This window comes from Nymphalis io, chromosome 18, assembly GCF_905147045.1.
Source record: "Nymphalis io chromosome 18, ilAglIoxx1.1, whole genome shotgun sequence".
Lineage (NCBI taxonomy): Eukaryota > Metazoa > Arthropoda > Insecta > Lepidoptera > Nymphalidae > Nymphalis > Nymphalis io.
In genome coordinates, this window is record NC_065905.1 from 9,701,144 (window position 1) to 9,721,015 (window position 19,872).

The 19,872-nt window shown below is 35.1% G+C and overlaps 1 long non-coding RNA gene across 1 annotated transcript in view; it reads left to right on the forward strand.

Annotated features, from left to right (window-relative positions):
* Positions 1-19,872, forward strand: part of LOC126775502 (uncharacterized) — a 366,351-nt gene extending 346,479 nt beyond the window's left edge. The window contains exon 3 of the long non-coding RNA XR_007669883.1: positions 19,821-19,872. This is a non-coding gene — a long non-coding RNA (uncharacterized LOC126775502). The remainder of the gene's footprint in view (positions 1-19,820) is intronic.

Genomic DNA, 19,872 nt, shown 5'->3' on the forward strand with positions numbered 1-19,872 from the left:
TCCAAACCTTCTCCCCAAAAGAGAGAGGAGGCATTTGCTTAGCAGTGTGACATTTACATTTACTTTACTAATTAAAAATAAATAAAGATCTAAGAACAACAATTTAAAATAAATAACCATTTTCAGGTTTTATGCTTGTATATCCAGGGTACAGCTACAAGGTTATGTTCTATAATCGCAGATACCAAGCGGCATATACGATGTCCGATACTCCGGTCCCTTAATAGTCCTTCAAGCGATTCCACTACAAATAGCCTATCACCATAGCGACATATAAATGTTCCCATTATTACCAATTTGCGGCCATCTTGGTGCCAACCTTGGCGTTTTATTGCTACAGCCATTCATCTTAATAGTGCGAGAAAGTATTGACGTTATATGGAACTCATCGTGAATAATAAAACGTGCTAGTATTCGTTTGGTATTTCATATTTTTTTCCGGTATAAGAAGTTCCTTATTACTTTAAAGATGTATGAAAGTAATTTCAATTAATTAATGATATTTGTTTTATCAAATATATTTCTTCAGATCCTATATTTAACGACTCGTTTTTGTACATTAGTAACGGATCGTATTGAAGTCACGAGTGACTAGACTGTAATGTCGGCCATTTATACAACTTCTACGAAATGTTTTATGTTTGGTAATCAAAACAAATGGTTTGTTTAATATAGTAATGGACATTAATAAAAAAACGAGATGGCCCTGTGATTGATCCTGCTCTTGCAGGATAAATGATGATGATGTCCTCCTGACTGATTTCGGCCACGAAGGCCAATATCAAGAGAGATTAGCGAACTGCACATGACATATTATAATGCACAAGTGTGTGCGCAAACAGGTGCACTCTATTTACTCAGTCACATAATCCGATGGCATGGCAATCGATACGACCGGAAAGAGTCAGGCGCAGTACCAACGGTTTTACCTGCTTTCCGAAGCATGGGACTCTACACACTTTTAACATCTAGACTTCGGGCTGCTACCGATAATCTTCGACAGAAAAACCCACTAACTTTTATTGGGCTATGAACCCATTGGGACATGCGGCCTTAGAGTTTGATGTCGATTTTTCTCTGTAATACATTGCGAACAAGAGGACAATTCTACTAATTTTTGATGGTTAGGATAAGTGACCCCTCTCCGCGACAGCATAGTTGTGTTAGTGGAATAGGGAAACGGTTAAAATGCCACGATTACGTTTAAATTCGATTGCGATAGAGTGACAATACGGAACTATAAATTTAATTTCAAATTGTAGAATAAAGTTTAAAAGTGCTTGTAACTACTATCTGTGTTATTTGTATATTAAAAAACACCAAAACGGGGAGGACACCTTTATTGGCATTTAAAATGAAAAAAATAAAAATAATAAATTGATGCCTCATTGAGCCCAGCCAGATGAAACCGTATTAATATTATTTTATTAAAGAGCTTTGTATAGCTGTTCCGGCTTTAGTATAACAAGGCGATGTTGACCCTTACGAGTCATGAACTCGACGAAAGAAATTAAACGTTTATTTTTCAACGCTTTTTATTTATTTTACAATCAAATGTTTATTTTAAATATTATATTCATGATTTTTGCCTTTGGATGAATGTCGAAGTATAAGCGATTAAATTTAACAGGTTCCATGACTCGTTAGTATTTATAATAAAATGAATAATTAGTAAGTTTAAATATTTTTGAATTATAACATAAACAAATACCAATAATTTAACTCATTTATGCATTAACTTTTTTCAGTAGCACATGGGGTATGGATGTTAAAAGAGTGTACACTCCTGTCTCGTAAAGCATGTAAAAGCCGTTGGTCCTGCGCCTGAACTCTTTCCACTCGTGTCGCATGTGGTCCCATCGAATTATGTGAGTAAGGGAGAATGCACCTGTGCTTATTATACACTATAATATGTCCTATAGACGAGATGGACCAAAGGTAAGAACGCATGAATCTTAACCGATGATCGTAGGTTCGAACCCGGGTAAGCACCACTGAATTTTAATGTGCTTAATTTGTGATTATAATTCATCTCGTACTTTACGGTGAAGGAAAACATGGTAAGGAAACCTACAGGTGTCTAATTTCACTGAAATTCTGCCACATGTGTATTCCACCACCCGCATTGGCGCAACGTGATGGAATAAGGTCCAAACTTTCTCCTTAAAAAGGGAGAGGAGGCCTCAGCCCAGCAGTGAGACATTCACACCAATACCATTATGTCCAGTGCTGTTGACTAATCTCTCTGGAGATTGGCCGCCGTGACCGACATCGGTCAGGAGAACATCATTATAAATCATTAGATTTTACAAAACAATACAACCGCGGTACTATTCTCTCTTCTATTTTGACTTCTCATTATCTATTCAATGTTTCAATTAAATACAAATTAATGGCTAACAAAAATCTTTGTTAAAAGGTTGACATACAGTTATACGCTACAGTAAAATTAACGTTAAAATTGTATAATAACACTGCAAACTATGTATTCTAGATATGTTTCTATTATTTCCTGATTCCTTTTGTGGATGAAGTCGTATGCATTATACATTGGAAAAACTAGTTTGATCTAACGTTATAAATACATTTAAGTTAGCGCAGTCGCCTATGCAAGTTGTCTCGTAGTGGGTTTTTACGGTTGCAGATAATCAGGTCTTAGTTTTGAATCCAGATTCTACCCAATCACTTGCAGGTCTATTGTATTCGGTAGGCAGACTGGCAAGTAGGCAAACTGATTGTAAGTCACCACGGTCCATAGACGATAGCGCTGTTCCAATTCCATACCAACCATTCGTTAATATGTTACTTATTTTATATTGTGTCATGAAAATAATTGATTCAATTTTTACTTGCAATTTTATTTTGATACAAACATACTTGTTATTATAGTGTAATAATATTTTTACGTAAAATGTGTGAGTATAGTAAATAAGCTGTTAATGTCCTCCTGCTGGGCTAAGGTTTCCTCACCGCAAAACAGCAGTACTACAACAATACTGTTGTGTTCCGGTTTGAAGGGTGAGTGAGCCAGTGTAATTACAGACACAAGGGACATAACAACTTAGTTCCCAAGGTTGGCGCATTGATAATATAAGCGATGGTTAACATTTCTTACAATGCCAATATCTATGGGCGTTGGTGACCACTTACAATCAGGTGGCCCATATGCTCGTCCGCCTTCCTATTCTATAAAAAAAAAAAAAAACCTTTTGAGGAAAAAGGTTTGGAGCTCATTCCATCACGTTGCGGATGGATGATGGATACAAATTTCATAGATTTTCATCCGACATATGCTTCCTCACAATGCTTTCCTTTACCGCCCTGGACGAGATTAATTATAAATACAATTACATTTGTGTTACACATGAAAATTCAGTGGTGCTTGCTGGGGTATGGAACCGCATTCTTTGGTGAAGATTCACGTGTTCGAAGCACTAGGCCATCTCGTCTCATTTATAATACGATAAAATTATTAAAATAATACTTCACACTTGATTTCAATGCAGATACTCTTAAACCTCTTATCTATATACTTCGTTTACTCCCATCCATGACATCCGTGCCCTTGCAGAACGTCTGTCAGTATTCATTTCAGATAAGAAAGACGATTAGTGACGTGACGACTTTCCTGCGACGTCTTCGCGACGACGTAAAATGATACTGTCTGCTGCCCGGGGCCATTGGTGTAACGATACACTAGTAGTAACGATTTGATCAAGCATATCAAGTATCCTTTTAAAATGACCTTGCCAGCTTAGAGTGAGCCACACGAATGCGCTGTACTACGTTGCGAGGGTAGGTACCACCCATAACTTTTTTGCACTACCAAACTTTACGTTTTAGTTTGAAGGGTGAGTGAGACAGTGTGATACGAGAATAACTCCTTGGTTCTCAGGGTTGATAGCGCATTGTTGATGTAGAAATTGATGTTTCTTACAGCGCCAGTGTTTATTGTTAGCCACTTGACATCAGGTAATCCCTTTGTCAGTGTACATATTATAAAATTAATTATCATAGTTAGAATAAACACGACCGGAGATAGACAGGACGTAGGATCACCAGCTTGACATGCTAAGATAACATTAATTGCTTTCCAATTACGAGCCGGTACAAAGAGTTTTTAGACAAAAACTCAAAATTTTTTTTATTGATCTGCGTTATAAGTTAGCAACTAGACCAATGAGGCTATCAGATGTCTCGCTTCCACTTATTATCTGCCTAACATTTTTTTCTTAAAAACTAAATATTTATTTTCATTAATGATTAAGTTTTTCTTTTATATTTAGTTATCAATAAAATGTATTTCTGTTTTCAGTATAAATAAGTATCGTTCCCAGTAATCGTTACAAATTTAGCTTATTGGCATAAAACGATCGTTTGTAATTACATACAATCACGTTTTCAAAGCAGTCACTTTTCAAGTAAAATAATAGTCTAGGAGCTATATACTAACTACTTTAGTATACATAATGAATATTTATATTAAGTCACGGCCTATTATTTACACTTTTGAATATCAATTTACATTTCATTCAGTACCGGCTCATGTCTTTGGGCATCACACTTTTTTTTATTGTACAGGCGGACGGGCAAATGGGTCACTTGCCGATAAGTGGTCATCACCGCCCATTGGCGATGTGGGAAATATTAACCATTCCTTATATTGCTAATGCGCCACCAACTTTGGGAACTAAAGTTATGTCCCTTGTGTCTGTCACACAGGCTCACTCGCCCTTCGAACAGGAACGCAACGATATTAAGTACTCCTGTTTCGCGGTAGAATATCTGATGAACCCACTCACCCACGCGAGCTTGTACAAGGTCCTTTTTTTCGCTGGAAAAACGCATTTTCGTGTTTCCCCCACACAAAGCCCTAACAGTGAGTAAAATATACTTACGGAAGTAGGTTCCTATAAGTTTATTTAAGAAGTTTTAAATTATTGTTCTTAGACTAAATTGAATATAAAGCTACCAGCACTGCTATTCTCTAAGAAATTACTTCATTACTCCCCGTGATATTTACCAACCGACTTATGGTGATGTACTATTTTGATGCGTGTGTTCTTGTAATGTTATAATTATTATGGTCAATGTCGCATATCACTTTCTGACATTTGACGACCGATTTCTGTGGTGAGTCTCGACTTTGTTTTTACAGTTCTGAATTTCTCGTGATCAGAGATTCAACCGGCAAGAAGCTATAATTTTACTCAATAGAAAAGAATATACCTTATTGAAGACTAAAAGGGTACACTTAAAAATACTATTTTCTTCAAATGAAAAAAACACAATCAACTATACGCATTTCTATGCGTATGAAAAATACTTTTTTATGTCCCGTGTGAAATTCAATGACTTCCAACTCTATACTTTTATAGTCTGTAATATATTCATGTAATTGCATTCGTAATTCAAATAACAATGTAGGTATTTAATGATATTTAAAAATGGAACAATTTTACATAAATCATAATATACAATGGAAACGTAAGGTTATTCGATACATAGTCAATGTTGATAGCAAAATCGATATTCGCATATACACTTCAGTACGTGGGTCACGAGGCGCACCATGCCTCAAGTTACTTTGAACAAATCATTAACACATATGTATTTTGTTACGTAAATAACTTAGTGAAATGTTAACTATAAATTTGTACTTAGATGTAGCTCAATCAAAGGTTAGGTATACAGTAACAGCCTGTGAATGTCCCACTGCTGGGCTAAGGCTTCCACTCCCTTCTTTAAGGAGAAGGTTTGGAGCTTATTCCATCCAATGCGGGTTGGTGGAATACATATGTGGATGAATTTCAGTGAAATTAGACACATGCAGGTTTCCTCGCGATGTTTTCCTTCACCGTCAAGCACGAGATGAATTATAATCACAAATTAAGCTCATGAAATTCAGTGGTTTTAACCCGGGTTTGAACCCACTATCATCGGTTAAACTTCTTACCACTGGGCCGTCTCGGCTTCACGTTTAGGTATATTACATAAATATATTTTCTATTTACTAGACATAATAACTGTGATGGCTCAGTTATCAGATCACCTGAATCTTAACCGAATATTGTGAGTTCAATACTATTTAAGAACCACTGAATTACAGTTGCTTCATTTTGTGTTTTTTTTTCTCGTGTACATTTCATATCATGAGGAAAAATGAGGCGGACAAATTTCACATGTGTATTTGCCTTTTCAACTTGGAGCAGCATAGTGGCAGGTTTTTTTTTATAGAATAGGAAGGCGGACGAGCATATGGGCCACCTGATGGTAAGTGGTCACCAACGCCCATAGACTTTGGCATTGTCAGAAATGTTAACAGAAGCCTTAACCCTGCAATGGGACGTTTACAAGCTGTTACTTTACTTTTACTTATATTTTTACCATAACAGTAATGCTGATCTCTTGGACGTCACTTCATATATAATTGTTAAACATTGAAAGTCGGCTTCCGGTAACACGTTATAAATGTCATAATTCATTCAATGTCGCATATGACATTAGGACACGATCGTTGAATTTAATGTACCGTGAGCTAGTTTTAAAAATTTTATAAGTGAGATTCACAATAAGTTCTTATCATAGAAAAGCGCTGCTGATAACGATTAATTTATTTAAAAATAACTCCATTTGTATTTTTTACTGATAATTTTGTTCAGGTTATTAACAGTAGTTTTCCCGGTTTATTAATGAAGACTTTTATGGTTTTAAAACATAAAATAACATTAACAGTTTCCTATTACATATATATAATTTAGATAAACTTTGTTATATTTCAAATAAGTGGATTATATGTAAATATGAATCATTTTAATTGAAAATGTTAAGCAGTATAATTTGGAGTTTTTGTACTTACGTCAAAGAATAAGAATTATTCGCAATTAGCGACACCGACTGACCTATGACAGCTCGCGCGCATTTGTACATAGAATAATAAATATTCATAAAACACGTTCAAGCTATTTTATATTTAAGTTAATTTTAAAATATATTATTTTCAAAGCTTTGATGTGAATACGTCGAGCTAATCGCAATTTTCAAAATTTCAATGTGATTTTACAAAAAGATACTAATTATTAAACCAAAGCTATAAATTATATTCCAATAATTTTACGCCAACTTAGACCAGCTATCTTCGTTTTTTTTTTCAGGTGCTCGGTGGTGAAGGAAATCGTCATGAAGACACCAGCATGTGTCGGATGAAATTTGCCATGTGTAATTAAACCCACGATGCGTTGAGCAAGCAAAACATCCTCGAAAAAGGGTTGAGGCAACGCTCAGCATTTCAGAAGTTATTTAATGTGAAATATCTATTGGTGCACCTTGCGGTTAAAACACACTCGTATGCCGTGACCGCATGACGCCTCTTATGCCGTCATTTCTTGTTTTTTTTTTGTTCATTTACTCAAGTAAATCTCGCGACAAACTTTTATATCATATAAATTAATAATAAACTAATGGGTTTGATTCAATTTAAAGTTTAATTCCTTCAGCATAGAGCATTTAAATAAAACAATATTTTGCAAAAAGTGTATGTTTTTTTAAAATTAATTTTACTCAAATTTGAACTTTTAACATTTTATATCCAAAGATGTTTTAAAACACTCAACTCACGATATATAACATGTTGCGTGATTATATAACCAGTAAAAAAAAATATATGCCTGTGAATGTCCCACTGCTGGGCTAAAGGCCTCCGCACCTCTTTTTGAGGAGAAGGTTTGGAGCTTATTCCACCACGCTGCTCCAATGCGGGTTGGTGGAATTATAATCACAAATTAAGCACATGAAAATTCAGTGGTGCTTGCCCGGGTTTTGAACCCACGATCATCGGTTAAGATTCACGCGTTCTTACCACTAGGCCATCTCGGCTTATATAACCAGTGTGTACAAGTATTAGATATGATTATGCAAATGAATAAATGTTAATAAAATACTTTTAACATATCAGATATTAATTGTTATCTAAATTAAATGTCCCGAAATAGACGAACAAATGTTTGCGGAAAGTATATGAATTTTGTAAAGTGATATATAATACTGATTATAAAATAAAGTATATTCTTCACTGGACAGTGTTACCTAGAATACGTGAAGTAATAGAAGATCGCGGGTTCAAGTTATTTATTTCCGCTAACCTTCTCCTCAAAAGGGAGAGGAAGTCTTAGCCCAGCAGTGGGACATTAACAGGCTGTTACTGTAAGCAAATGATAGGATAGTGCTTTATTATTTATTAAAAAAAAACGATAAATTAATCTTAAACGGCTAGTGGTTGTGCACGGTTTACTTCTACAGGAAGATAATAGTCTAAATAGTAAAGTAGTTAGTTATATTTTATAGTATAGGTAGGTCGGACGAGCAAATGGGCCACCTGATGCTAAGTTACCAACGCCCATAGATTAGCATTGTAAGAAATGTTATACACCGCTTACATCGCCAATGCGCCATCAACCTTGGGAACTAAGATGTTATGTCCCTTGTGTCTGTAATTACACTGGCTCAGTCACCTTTTAAAACCGGAACACAACAATACGAAGTACTGCTGTTGTTGCGGTGGAATATCTAATAAAAGGTGGTACCTACACATACGAGTTTGCACAAAGCCCTACCTAGTATTTTAACCTTATAGCCTAACATTTTGCTACCTTTTCTGTATTTTATATTGTACAGTATAAAAAAAACATAAAATTATGTGATTGGTAAAGCGCATTTTTAGTTGTCATATTGTATTATCGAAATAGATAATATAAAAATGAAAAACGTCACTTCATGTAACGTGGAAGCAGTTCAGCTTGTATATTGACTATCAAATGAATTAAAATGTCTAGATAATTGTAACAAATGCTGCTTTAAAAATCCATTGTGGAAATGTCCTAACAAAGAAAAATGAGATCGAGTAGCAACCGAGTTGCTTTGTCTCGTATATATTGCCGACTAATCGTTATGTGTGCGCGTGTAACACACATTACACGATTGTAATCATTATGGGCGTTTAATAAAATCGATATTTTCATTAATCGGCATAATAAGGCACCTGTAAGGAACACGTAATGTCAGCAATAATATTGGCGCCTTTATACATTTCATCATTTATTAATTATATAATATGTATGTAATTTAAATGATATCAAATTATCACTTTTGAATATGATTACCATATGCTGAGTAATTAGATTTGCATTTTTAATTATTTCAGTGTAATAATATATTTTTCTATTATAAATATTTGTATGATAAGATTTATTAAAGAACTTGCTGTTTGTAAAAACCAACAATCTTTTTAACTTTTCTCAATAAATATAATACTTAACGCAAAAACTTTTCTTGATGGTAATGGCTTTGTGTAAACCCGCCACCAAAGCTCCCAAGGCACATAGACATTGGCATTGTAAAAAAATTTAACCATTGCCATTTAACCATTTAAATATCGCCAATGCGCCACCGACCTTGAGCACTAAGATATTGTGGCCCTTGTGCCTGTAATTACACTGGCTCACTCACCCTTCAAACCGGAACACAACAATACCAAGTTCTGCTGTTTTGCGGTAGAATAACTGATGTCAGGTTTTACCATCAAAGAGCAATATTTAGTATTGTTGTGTTTCGGTTTTAAGGGTGAGTGAGCCAGTTTAAATACAGGCACAAAAGACATAAAATCTTCGTTTCTAGATAGACGTTTATCTAACTTACTGTATTTTTCAGAGCAACATATCACGGATATGAACTTTTTTTTAAACTTTATACAAGTAAAAATTCAAAATAGCTACTGAAAAAATTATTATTGTTTTAATTTGAAAGTAAATAATATGTTTATAATTTACTTTCAAATTAAATTTAAATTTTATTTAATTAATATTTATTATACATAATAACATTGCACAACATTTAGAAAAGCTATATGAAGGTTAGTTAAATAATATGATCCGTCGAACGATTATAAGCGTCATTGGTCGAATTTTAAAGGCTCTATTTTAGCGCTTCTAATCATGAGGTACTAAACAGTATTTCGACTGTGGCTCGCACGTATTATATGTGATAGCCCAATAGTCGTAGCAACTCTTCGTTACAAAGTTAGCAGATTTTTCAGAAATCATGTGAAGCTGATCCAACGTTCATCTCTTCATGTCGGATTGTCCAATCGGAATAGACTTGTGGCAATAGAAATTGCAACTGTGTATATTTACGTACACATATAATTATTTATCTCCTGCGCAGCTGCAGTCGTGAAATTTGGTCACGAGGACATATATGTATGTTAAAAAATAAACGTATACTCATTATAAAAACGATATTTTTAGAAATCATGAGAATAAACAAATTTCTTGTAAGTTGTAATCTTAAACCATGACTTCGTATGTAACTAGAAGTTCTCGGTAAATAGTTTAACTGATAACAGCGAACATTTGTGTTTTTTCTAGAGTTATTGTTAAAAAACAAATACAATTACTACTAAGTACACAAGTTACACAATCAGTAGATTGTGTTAATGTAATTTATGAATTAAATATAAAAATATTTTCATTGAAAATTTAGAACTATTATTTGAATCTACAGCAGGAAATACTAATTTAGAACTAAAACTACACGCTGCCTGGTTCTCTCGTGGTACAGCTGTAGGTTCTGGGGATCTATGTATATCAGGACTTCAAAGTCCTGGATTCTAACCCCAGATTGGGCCAATGAAAAAAATATTGGGTGTTTCTGTCAAAGATTCTCTGCAGTAGCCCGGTAGTCTAGAAGTTAGAATTGTGTACATTACCGTGACTCGGAAAGCACGAGAAGCCGTTGGTCCTGCTTTCTTTCTTGTCGTCCTCTTTTCGGTCGTGTCGGAATGTCTTTCCATCGAACTATGAGAGTAAGAAAATAGAGAGTGCACCTGTGTTTGCGCACACATTTGTGCATTATTAATGTCCCACGCAATAATCTTTCTTGAGAATGGTCGCCGTAATTAAACTATATATACACAATTGTTTTCAGAAAGGGACTGGCAAATAGGCCACCTAATAAAAGGGGTGTTGAGAATTAAGAAGTTATGTTCCTTGTGCCTGTAATTACACTGGCTCACTCACTTTTCAAATCGGTACACGGTAATGCTAAGCAGTGTTTGTAGAATAAATGATGAGTGGTTGGTAATACAGGGCATGCACAAACCCTATCAACAAGTAAAAGTATTTATAAAAGAGTATATATATAATTATATATACACTTAGAATCCAGAAGTCAAACTAATTTTATATAAACCTCGAATACGTCTTTTTAAAAATAGAACACCAAATCATATAAATTGATGTGAATAACTCACTCAATTACTCTTAAAAACTTACTCTTAAAAAAAGAAATTTGGCAACTCCTTTCTTTGTTGCACTTCCAAAAAATGGAATTCTTTACCAGGTCACGTGTTTCCGTCCTCTTACAGCCCTTCAAACGAGGCGTGAAGAGGCATCTTGCGGGCAAGGCAGGTGCGGCTAGTGCAGAATATTCTTCCGGACTGTACTGACTGTCCTCGCGTTTTGACTCTACTACTACAATCAGGCGGAGTAGAGTCATTTGCCTTCCCGGTGAATATAATAAAAAAAAAAAAACAAAAAACACATCCTCAATACATTCAATAAATCACAAGTCGCGCCAATAATGCATTAATAACTTTACTATTCTATCCATTAACAAAATGGCGCGTGTCTTTTTTTTATCAACGCTTTTGTATGGATCAAGGAATCTCCTAACTATACAATAATACTGGTCAAAACAGCAAAGCGAAGGGCAATTTTTATCGAATAAAACCATCTATTTATAGCGATCCTGTCCGCTTAAAGCGAATGTGTCATTTATTTTGATAAGGATTAATAATGTGTAACAAATAAGTTGAACTAAATATATCGTTTATTTGTAAATAAGTTCTTAATCAATGGTTTGTAACCAAATTTTAGTGGCATTTTTCACAAAATCATGGGCATCTTTAAAGTGCCTCACTCCGGTTTAGTTCTCTCTATATCCAGTCGTTTCTAATTGTCTTTTCCAATTTCTTTATGTCTTCATCTTATTTTTCTAATATAGTTTTTGAATTTGATAATTATGTTATTATTAAATTTTATAATGAAATCAGTATGAAATAATGTAACACAAACTAAAACTTTTTATTCATACATTTGATTAAAACTACGAAACATCACACAACTAGTGAATGAGTTTAAAACAGTTTGTTTCGTAAATAAGGTTATTAAAGTATATAGAAACATTTCAAGGTCAAAGACCGCTGTACGCTCGACGTGCAACGGCCTTGTTACTCGCATTGATAACTTCACGTTCGATGCCGTTGCACGATAACGTCAAACATTACGTGCAATACAATCAACAAAGTAAATATGGACGGTAAGCCGAGATAGTCCAGTGGTTATACATATGAATCTTAGAAACGATTGCGGTTTCAAGCCCAGATACTGCACCACTGAGATTTCGTGTGCACATTCTGTGTGTATAATTCATTTCATGCTCGGCGTTGAAGGGTAACACCGTGAGGAAACCTGCATGTGTCCTCTATAAAAGTTTATTATTTTGTAATTAAATAGAATACAGTTTCATGTAAATGTATAAGGTTACTTTTATTTACATTTATAAAAATATACATCCTTAATATCTTTGTTAAAAGCTTTTGTGATATAAAAATAGGAATTAAATGACGGGCCAGTTGGCGTGGTTGGTAGATACTTCCCCTTTACGAGTCGAAAGCGACGAGTCACCTTCCAATTTACACAGGTAATGACCGGTCACGGTTGTTTTGGAGCATACCTGTGTAAGAACGAACGCGAATCGTCGGCGATGTACCACCTTTGCGGTGCGAACCGGGACACCGCTCAGCATACGCTGGAGGCGTGCCCCGCGTGGAATGCGGAGAGGGAGATCCTGGTCCGCGAAGTCGGACGAGACCTGTCCCTGCGAGCAATCGTGTCGGCGATGCTCCGCAGGGAAACGGCGTGGAGAGTGGTGTGAGACCGTCATGGTCAAGAAGGAGACGGCGGAGCGGGGACGAGAAAGGGCCGATCTTGCTCGGCGGAGACGACGTCAGCGTCATCTCGGCCCTCCCTCAGGCCCGACACCTGGAGCTTAAAAGATCTGCTCTGAGGAGGACGGCAGCCGGGATGGCCTCGCGCTGCCGCCCTCCTATATAATATAATATAAGAATCCCACATAACCCAGTTACAATGAGAGCTGGGTACCTTTCTGAGGTTGTGGGTTCGATTCCCATCCAGAACAAACATTTGTGAACATGAACATGTCTATTTGTCCTGAGTCTGGGTGTCATTATCTATGTATGTATTTACTAAAGAAATGTAGTATATCAGTTGTTTGGTTTCCATAGTACAAGCTCTGCATAATTTGGGGGAGAGATGGCCGTGTGTGGATAATGTCCCAGGATAAAAAATAATTTTTATTTGAATAATTTAAGAATCGATATGAAAAATACTGCTTTATTACATAATAGTCCTATCCATTAGGTTACCTGCACTGCAAGTATCCTCACTGCCAACTATCGAAGATGTTAGAAAGTGGAAAACAGCAATATAAAATTTTAAATGGTAGGTTCGCCCGCACAAAGGCAGCCACAGAATAATATCATCGTACCTACATATTATCAATAACATTTAAATATTAAGGTGTTAATACTTCTGCCTTACCGGGAATGTACGTACAGAGACACGTGCTCTTGCTTTAAGTTTTCGCAATATATATTATTCCAGATCCATCAGGAAATCGTCATGGAATTGCGTTATAAGTATTACGTATTTCGTTTTTTAATTAAATTATTAAAAAATTATGTTAATTGTCAATAAAGAATCAAACGACATAAGAAGCAGCTAATGGCGTTTGGGAATTACTAGATTTCCTATTTACCACGCTTAATTGTGTATTTTTTTTTCTTGTGTTATGAGTACGGACGACAATAACTCGAGAGTTAGAATCGAACCTGCGACATTTATTTATTTTTTCAGTGTCATATTGTGTATGTAGTGAAGTTTTCCTTCGAGTACACTTTACTTGATGGTAATTGATTGGTTTAAATAACTAATGGAAGCCTGATGGTGGCAACTCAAGTATATATATCAGCTTATTGCCGTCCACTGCTGGACGAAAGCCGCCCCCATAGAACGCCAACCATCCCGATTTTGGGCAGCCCGCATCAAGTCATCATCATAGACTGCGGAATTGTATTAAAAATGCGTACACCTAGTCCTAAAAACGGTTTATAAACTTTATTAAGGCGAAAGCTTGGAGTAATTCGGTATTTTATTTTTATTTCTAGTTTTAAATTGACGTATGTCACTGTTTTGAATAATGATAAATAAATATAGTACTTTGTATGCGTTATTCTATTTTAAATAATCAGCTCATTAAATATTATCATTCAAAAGAATTTTTTATTCTACAGTTCAGTTTTAATAATTCACTTCGACGAAATTAATCTATACTAATAAATGATGAGACGTTATTTTTGTAACGCTTTATTAAAAACAAAATGCTAAGCCAATTTATATAAAACTTATACCAGAAGATAGCAGCACGTTACGTAGAAAGTTTTAGTATATATATATTTTTATAGAATAGCTAAGCGGACGAGCAAATAGGCCGCCTGATGGTAAGTGGTCATCAACGACATTGCAATTGTAAGAAGTATTAACCATCGCTTACATCGATGGGAACTAAGATGTTATGTCCCTTGTGCCTGTAATTACACTCACTCACTCAAACCGGAACACAACAATACCAAGTACTGCTGTTTTGCGGTAGAATATCTGATGAGTGGGTGGTGCCTACCTACGAGCTTGCACAAAGCCTTACCACCAATATAACTGTAGCGATGCGTCGCTATTTCATCCGCTTTAAATTAAGTTGACATGACAATAGTGAATTTTATATACCTGTGTGTAACACTACAATTTAAAGTAGTTCGATCTAATAATAAATTAATGTATTTTCGAGTGCCGTTTCATTTACTAGTTTAAAGGTTATTCTGAAATTTTGTTTTGATTGTTTCATGGCTCACGTGTTACTACGGAATACTATTGCCGGATGTATAGTTTATAGCCGGAGTACATACTACAAATGTAGAGTTGAGTATATTTAAAATGAAAATTATGATTACCGCTTAGTAAAGAACAGCATTGTGAGAATACATTCATGTGTTACATAAAATTCAGCCATGTTTGGCCGCTAACCCACATTGAAGTAGCGTTGTGGAATAATTGCCATGCTGGGGATTGACGTTCGATGCGACCTTAGTCCAAGGGATTACATCGAGGCTGTTATAAAAACAGCTTCACGGAAACTCGGAGTTCTGAACAAGGTGCGGCGCTTTTTCACGCCACAACAACTGTGCCTGCTGTACAAAACACAGGTACGGTCTTGCGTGGAATATTGCTCGCACCTTTGGGATGGCTCCGCTAAGTACCTACTTGAGGCCTTGGACCGGTTGCAGCGACGTGCCGTATGCATTATTGGCGACGTAAAGGTCACAAACACCCTTGAACCTTTACAATTGCGTCGTGAGATAGCAGCACTGAGCGCTTTCTATCGACTGTATCACGGCGAGTGCTCTAAGGAATTATTATCTTCCCGACTTTACTGGCTTTCGTCGCATGGAATCTACTACCACTTTCCATCAGGTGGAGTGGAGTCATTTGCCCTCCCGACAGTTATAAAAAAAAGCTCCTAAACTTATTGTAAGCGGTGGAATCTTTAAAACATTTAATAGCTAACATTAATTGTACTTAAAACTCTATTCTATATATATTTCTAAATCTATCATCAAAGTGATAATTAGCGACCAGTCAGAGATGTACAAAAAAGGATTCAAATTATAAAGGTTGATCACCAGGTTGACCACTCGCTTATATTGTTTCGCCCACATGTAAGGCTAGATGTTTTATACTCAATGTAAAACAAAAATAAACAAAATCATTTTTGCATTTTTAATAATAGTTAGCATTGTTAATTCTAACGAATCGCGTAAAAAAGCGATACCTAAAATCAAAGGCAATAGCAAAAAGCATCTAATAATTTCGTAATGTTTGCCTGATTTAGAATTTACTTGGTGGCGAATTAACTATATAAGAGATAGTTAATATTTCTACAGCTATCTTTAGGTGGTGACCACTATCCATACCTACCATTAGGCAGCCTATTTACCAGTTTGTCAACCTATTTTATAATAAAAATATAATACGCAGTATTTGGTCTCTGCCTTCTAGTTCTAGTTTATTTATTTCTTAAGGTACACAAAACAGAATATAATCAGCAGATACATTAAAATTACAAATTTAAATAATTTTGAGCAAGATTAGAAAACACGCGTACACGAGATGCTCATAAAAATAGTATGAATACAGTCAGTTACTTAAATAATAATTAATTAAATTAGAAATATCATCAGTGGGATAGGAAACAGTGATTGGATATTTGGAAACGTTAAATAATTATAATTTATTTAGTTTTTTTTATAAAGTATAGGTAGGTGGACGAGCATATGGGCCACCTAATGGTAAGTGGCCACCAACGCCCATAGGCATTGGCATTGTAAGAAATATTAACCATCGCTTACATCGCCAGTGCGCCACCAACATTGGGAACTAAGATGTTATGTCCCATGTGCGTGTAATTACACTGGCTCACTCACTTCAAACCGAAACACAACAATACCAAGTACTGCTGTTTTGCGGTGGAATATCTGATGAGTGGGTGGTACCTACCCAGACGAGCTTGCTTAAAGCCCTACCACCAGTGAGTTAAAAGTGTTTGTGGATTTTCTAATTCCATTGAAGCAAATCTGCAGAACAATGTATGTATGTAACGGGAAGCGAACCCGTAAGAGTGACTCATTAACAATACAAGTGCGCGTTACAATTCGTAATACCAAAATATTTATAATTCAAATACTCTCCAGAAATGAGAAAAGTTTGTAAACATATCTGCTTTATAACATCTCGTCTGTCTTCATCCCATTGGCCGGTGAAGGAAAAATTCACGTTATTGGTAAAATGTATACACATTAAGTTTTGTTAATATAAATTTATTTAGTTTAATGTTTTACTGGCGATTAAGAATTGAAATAGACGTTTCGAAATACCCAAACAGTATTTCCAATCCTCATCAGATATTCAATCGCGAATCAGCAGTACTTCGTATTGTTGTGTTCCGGTATGAAAGGTGATTGATGATGCACATGGACATGCACAAGGACAGGTTTGTCAGTTGTCATAAATAAACAAAATACGAATTCACCATCATCCTTCAAAGTCCCGTTTTATTAGGAAAATTTTAAAAGCCCTGACCTGAATATCTTTGCTCACTAAAAGACAATTAAGAATCGACTTCCCATGGAGAGGCCGTGACACGGTAAAAGTTTACATTCGGCCATGATGTCAACTACAGTAGTTTTCCCATAACGTTTAATGTCTTCGTCCCTGATAAGAAACAAATAGGTTAAACTTTCGATTCCATACTTGAAAATCGTTGATTTATTGGTTGCACTGTACACCGATGCAAATAAAAATGTATTTGAATATTAATATTCTATATTTAATTCGAGTTTTGAACTTAAAAATTATATTTTTGTTTTTATTCCAAGCGATTGACAACTAAGTATACGGGATGCGCAGAATTGTTTGCAAAAAATAATAAAGCAGAAGAGATATTGCCATATACAAATATACATATTTGATTTTAGAATAAATATTCTAAGCAATTAAAATTTAAAAAGATGTGGATATGAACTATACACAATATTTATCAGATGCTACATACTTTCATAAATAAATTTTAACCAGTTATTAATAAAGCATTCAGAATTCTAGCAAAGGTTGTGTCGGTAGCGAATATTGTGTCTATCACAATGTTATAGCGAAAATATTTTTAAGTCATACAACAGTAGTAACATAGATATTTAATTATTATTCTTTTCAATGTTAAATTAAACAGTTCTTACGAATAAGAATAATTTTATTTAGTTTTAACTCGAAACAAACTAATGTTGAAGTTTACCAAAATAGCGATTAGATTTATGGAGATTTATTTCTGTGTACATCACACTCTGACCTTGTGCTGCGCATACGCAGGGTAAGTGTACATATAATCCCTCTGCTAGGCAAAAGCGTCTTCTTTTTGTGACATATGTGTGTAATTTAGTCTATGGAATATTTATTGATGTAGGTATCATGTTACAAAATCTAGACATATAAAAAAATATCCTGACTGATTATCAACGCACACTTAATTATTAAACGAGTGATGATGACTTTTATCCGTAATACGTCAGGACGGACAGTTTTTTATAATTACAATGACGATATGAGATAAAGGAAAAAGTAAGAACCTGCGACACATTAAAATGTAGGTAAATAAGTGGCTCTTTTTATATATATACATGTACTTCTTTATATAGATAACGATGATGTTCTTCGGACCTATGTCTATCAACTGCGCTAGGAGTGTCTTGTGTGCAAACACAAGATGTGCCTGTATTTCCTTTATAGTAAAGTACAGTAACAGCCTGTTAATGTGCCACTGCTGGGCTAAGGCCTCCTCTCCCTTTTGAGGAGAAGGTTTGGAGCTTATTCCACCACGCTGCTACAATGCGGTTTGGTAGAATACACATATGTCAGAATTTCAATGAAATCAGACACATGCAGGTTTCCTCACGATGTTTTCCTTCACCGTCAAGCACGAGATGAATTATAAACACAAATTAATCACATGAAAATTCAGGTGCTTGCCTGGGTTTGAACCCACGATCATCGGTTAAGATTCACGCGTTCTAACCACTAGGCCATCTCGCCCCAAAAGTTAAATATTTCCTTTATTTATTCCTAACCGGTTGTAATTTTACTTTGACTAGCAGTAAGTAATAATCAATGCATTCTATGAATATCAATTAAGTAATAAGTTCTTTTGTTTCAGATGTTCATTTGTTTTCGCGCCATTTGATATTAAAATTGCCCGTTATTTTAGAATACAAGATCCATCGGGCTAGCAACACAGCACTCAATATCAAGTATCAAGATATCGAAGTTGCATTTCATATTTTATATTTAATTAATATAAGCTTCGGTGTAATATAAGCTCTGTGCGCTCATATATCAAATGTGTTGACTTATCGCCTATTCGACCTTGTATGCAGGTTTCGTGTGTATTAATGAAACATCACATTTCTCCCCTTACAAATTATAAAATAACTGACTTTAATTGGAAAATAAAAATTAATAACGTTTGAGGAAGTATAAAAAACAAATATAACTATAATGAATTGATTTTGATGAAATTGTTACGGAACAAGATTAACCCTCTACCTCTAACACTAACATCGATCAACTTACCTAACATTCGACTGAAGCCGCGAGCGAACACTAGTACAAACATAAATACCAAAAACGAAATAATCAAAATCGAATATAAAGTTAACAAGCACAATGGAATCGTCATTTTAGAAGATTTATCTTACACCGGATGTATAGTCTACCAAAAAAAACCAGATAGAATAATATGGCTAATAAATATTCTAGAAATTACATAATTCACTTTCATATATTTTAATAATTTCAAATGAATTAAATATTATTCCAAAAATATAATTATTAGGGCTTTAGGAAAAAAAGCTACATTATTTATTTTATTTCTTTGTGCTGTGCGTACCCAGAGGGTAGGTACCACCCACTCATTAGATATTCTACCTCAAAACAGCAGTACTTGATATTGTTGTGTTCCGGTTTGAAGGGTGAGTGAGCCAGTGTAATCACAAGCACATTGGACATAACATAGTTGTTGGCAAGGTTGGTGGCGCATTGGCGATGTAAGCGATGGTTAACATTTCTTACAATGCCA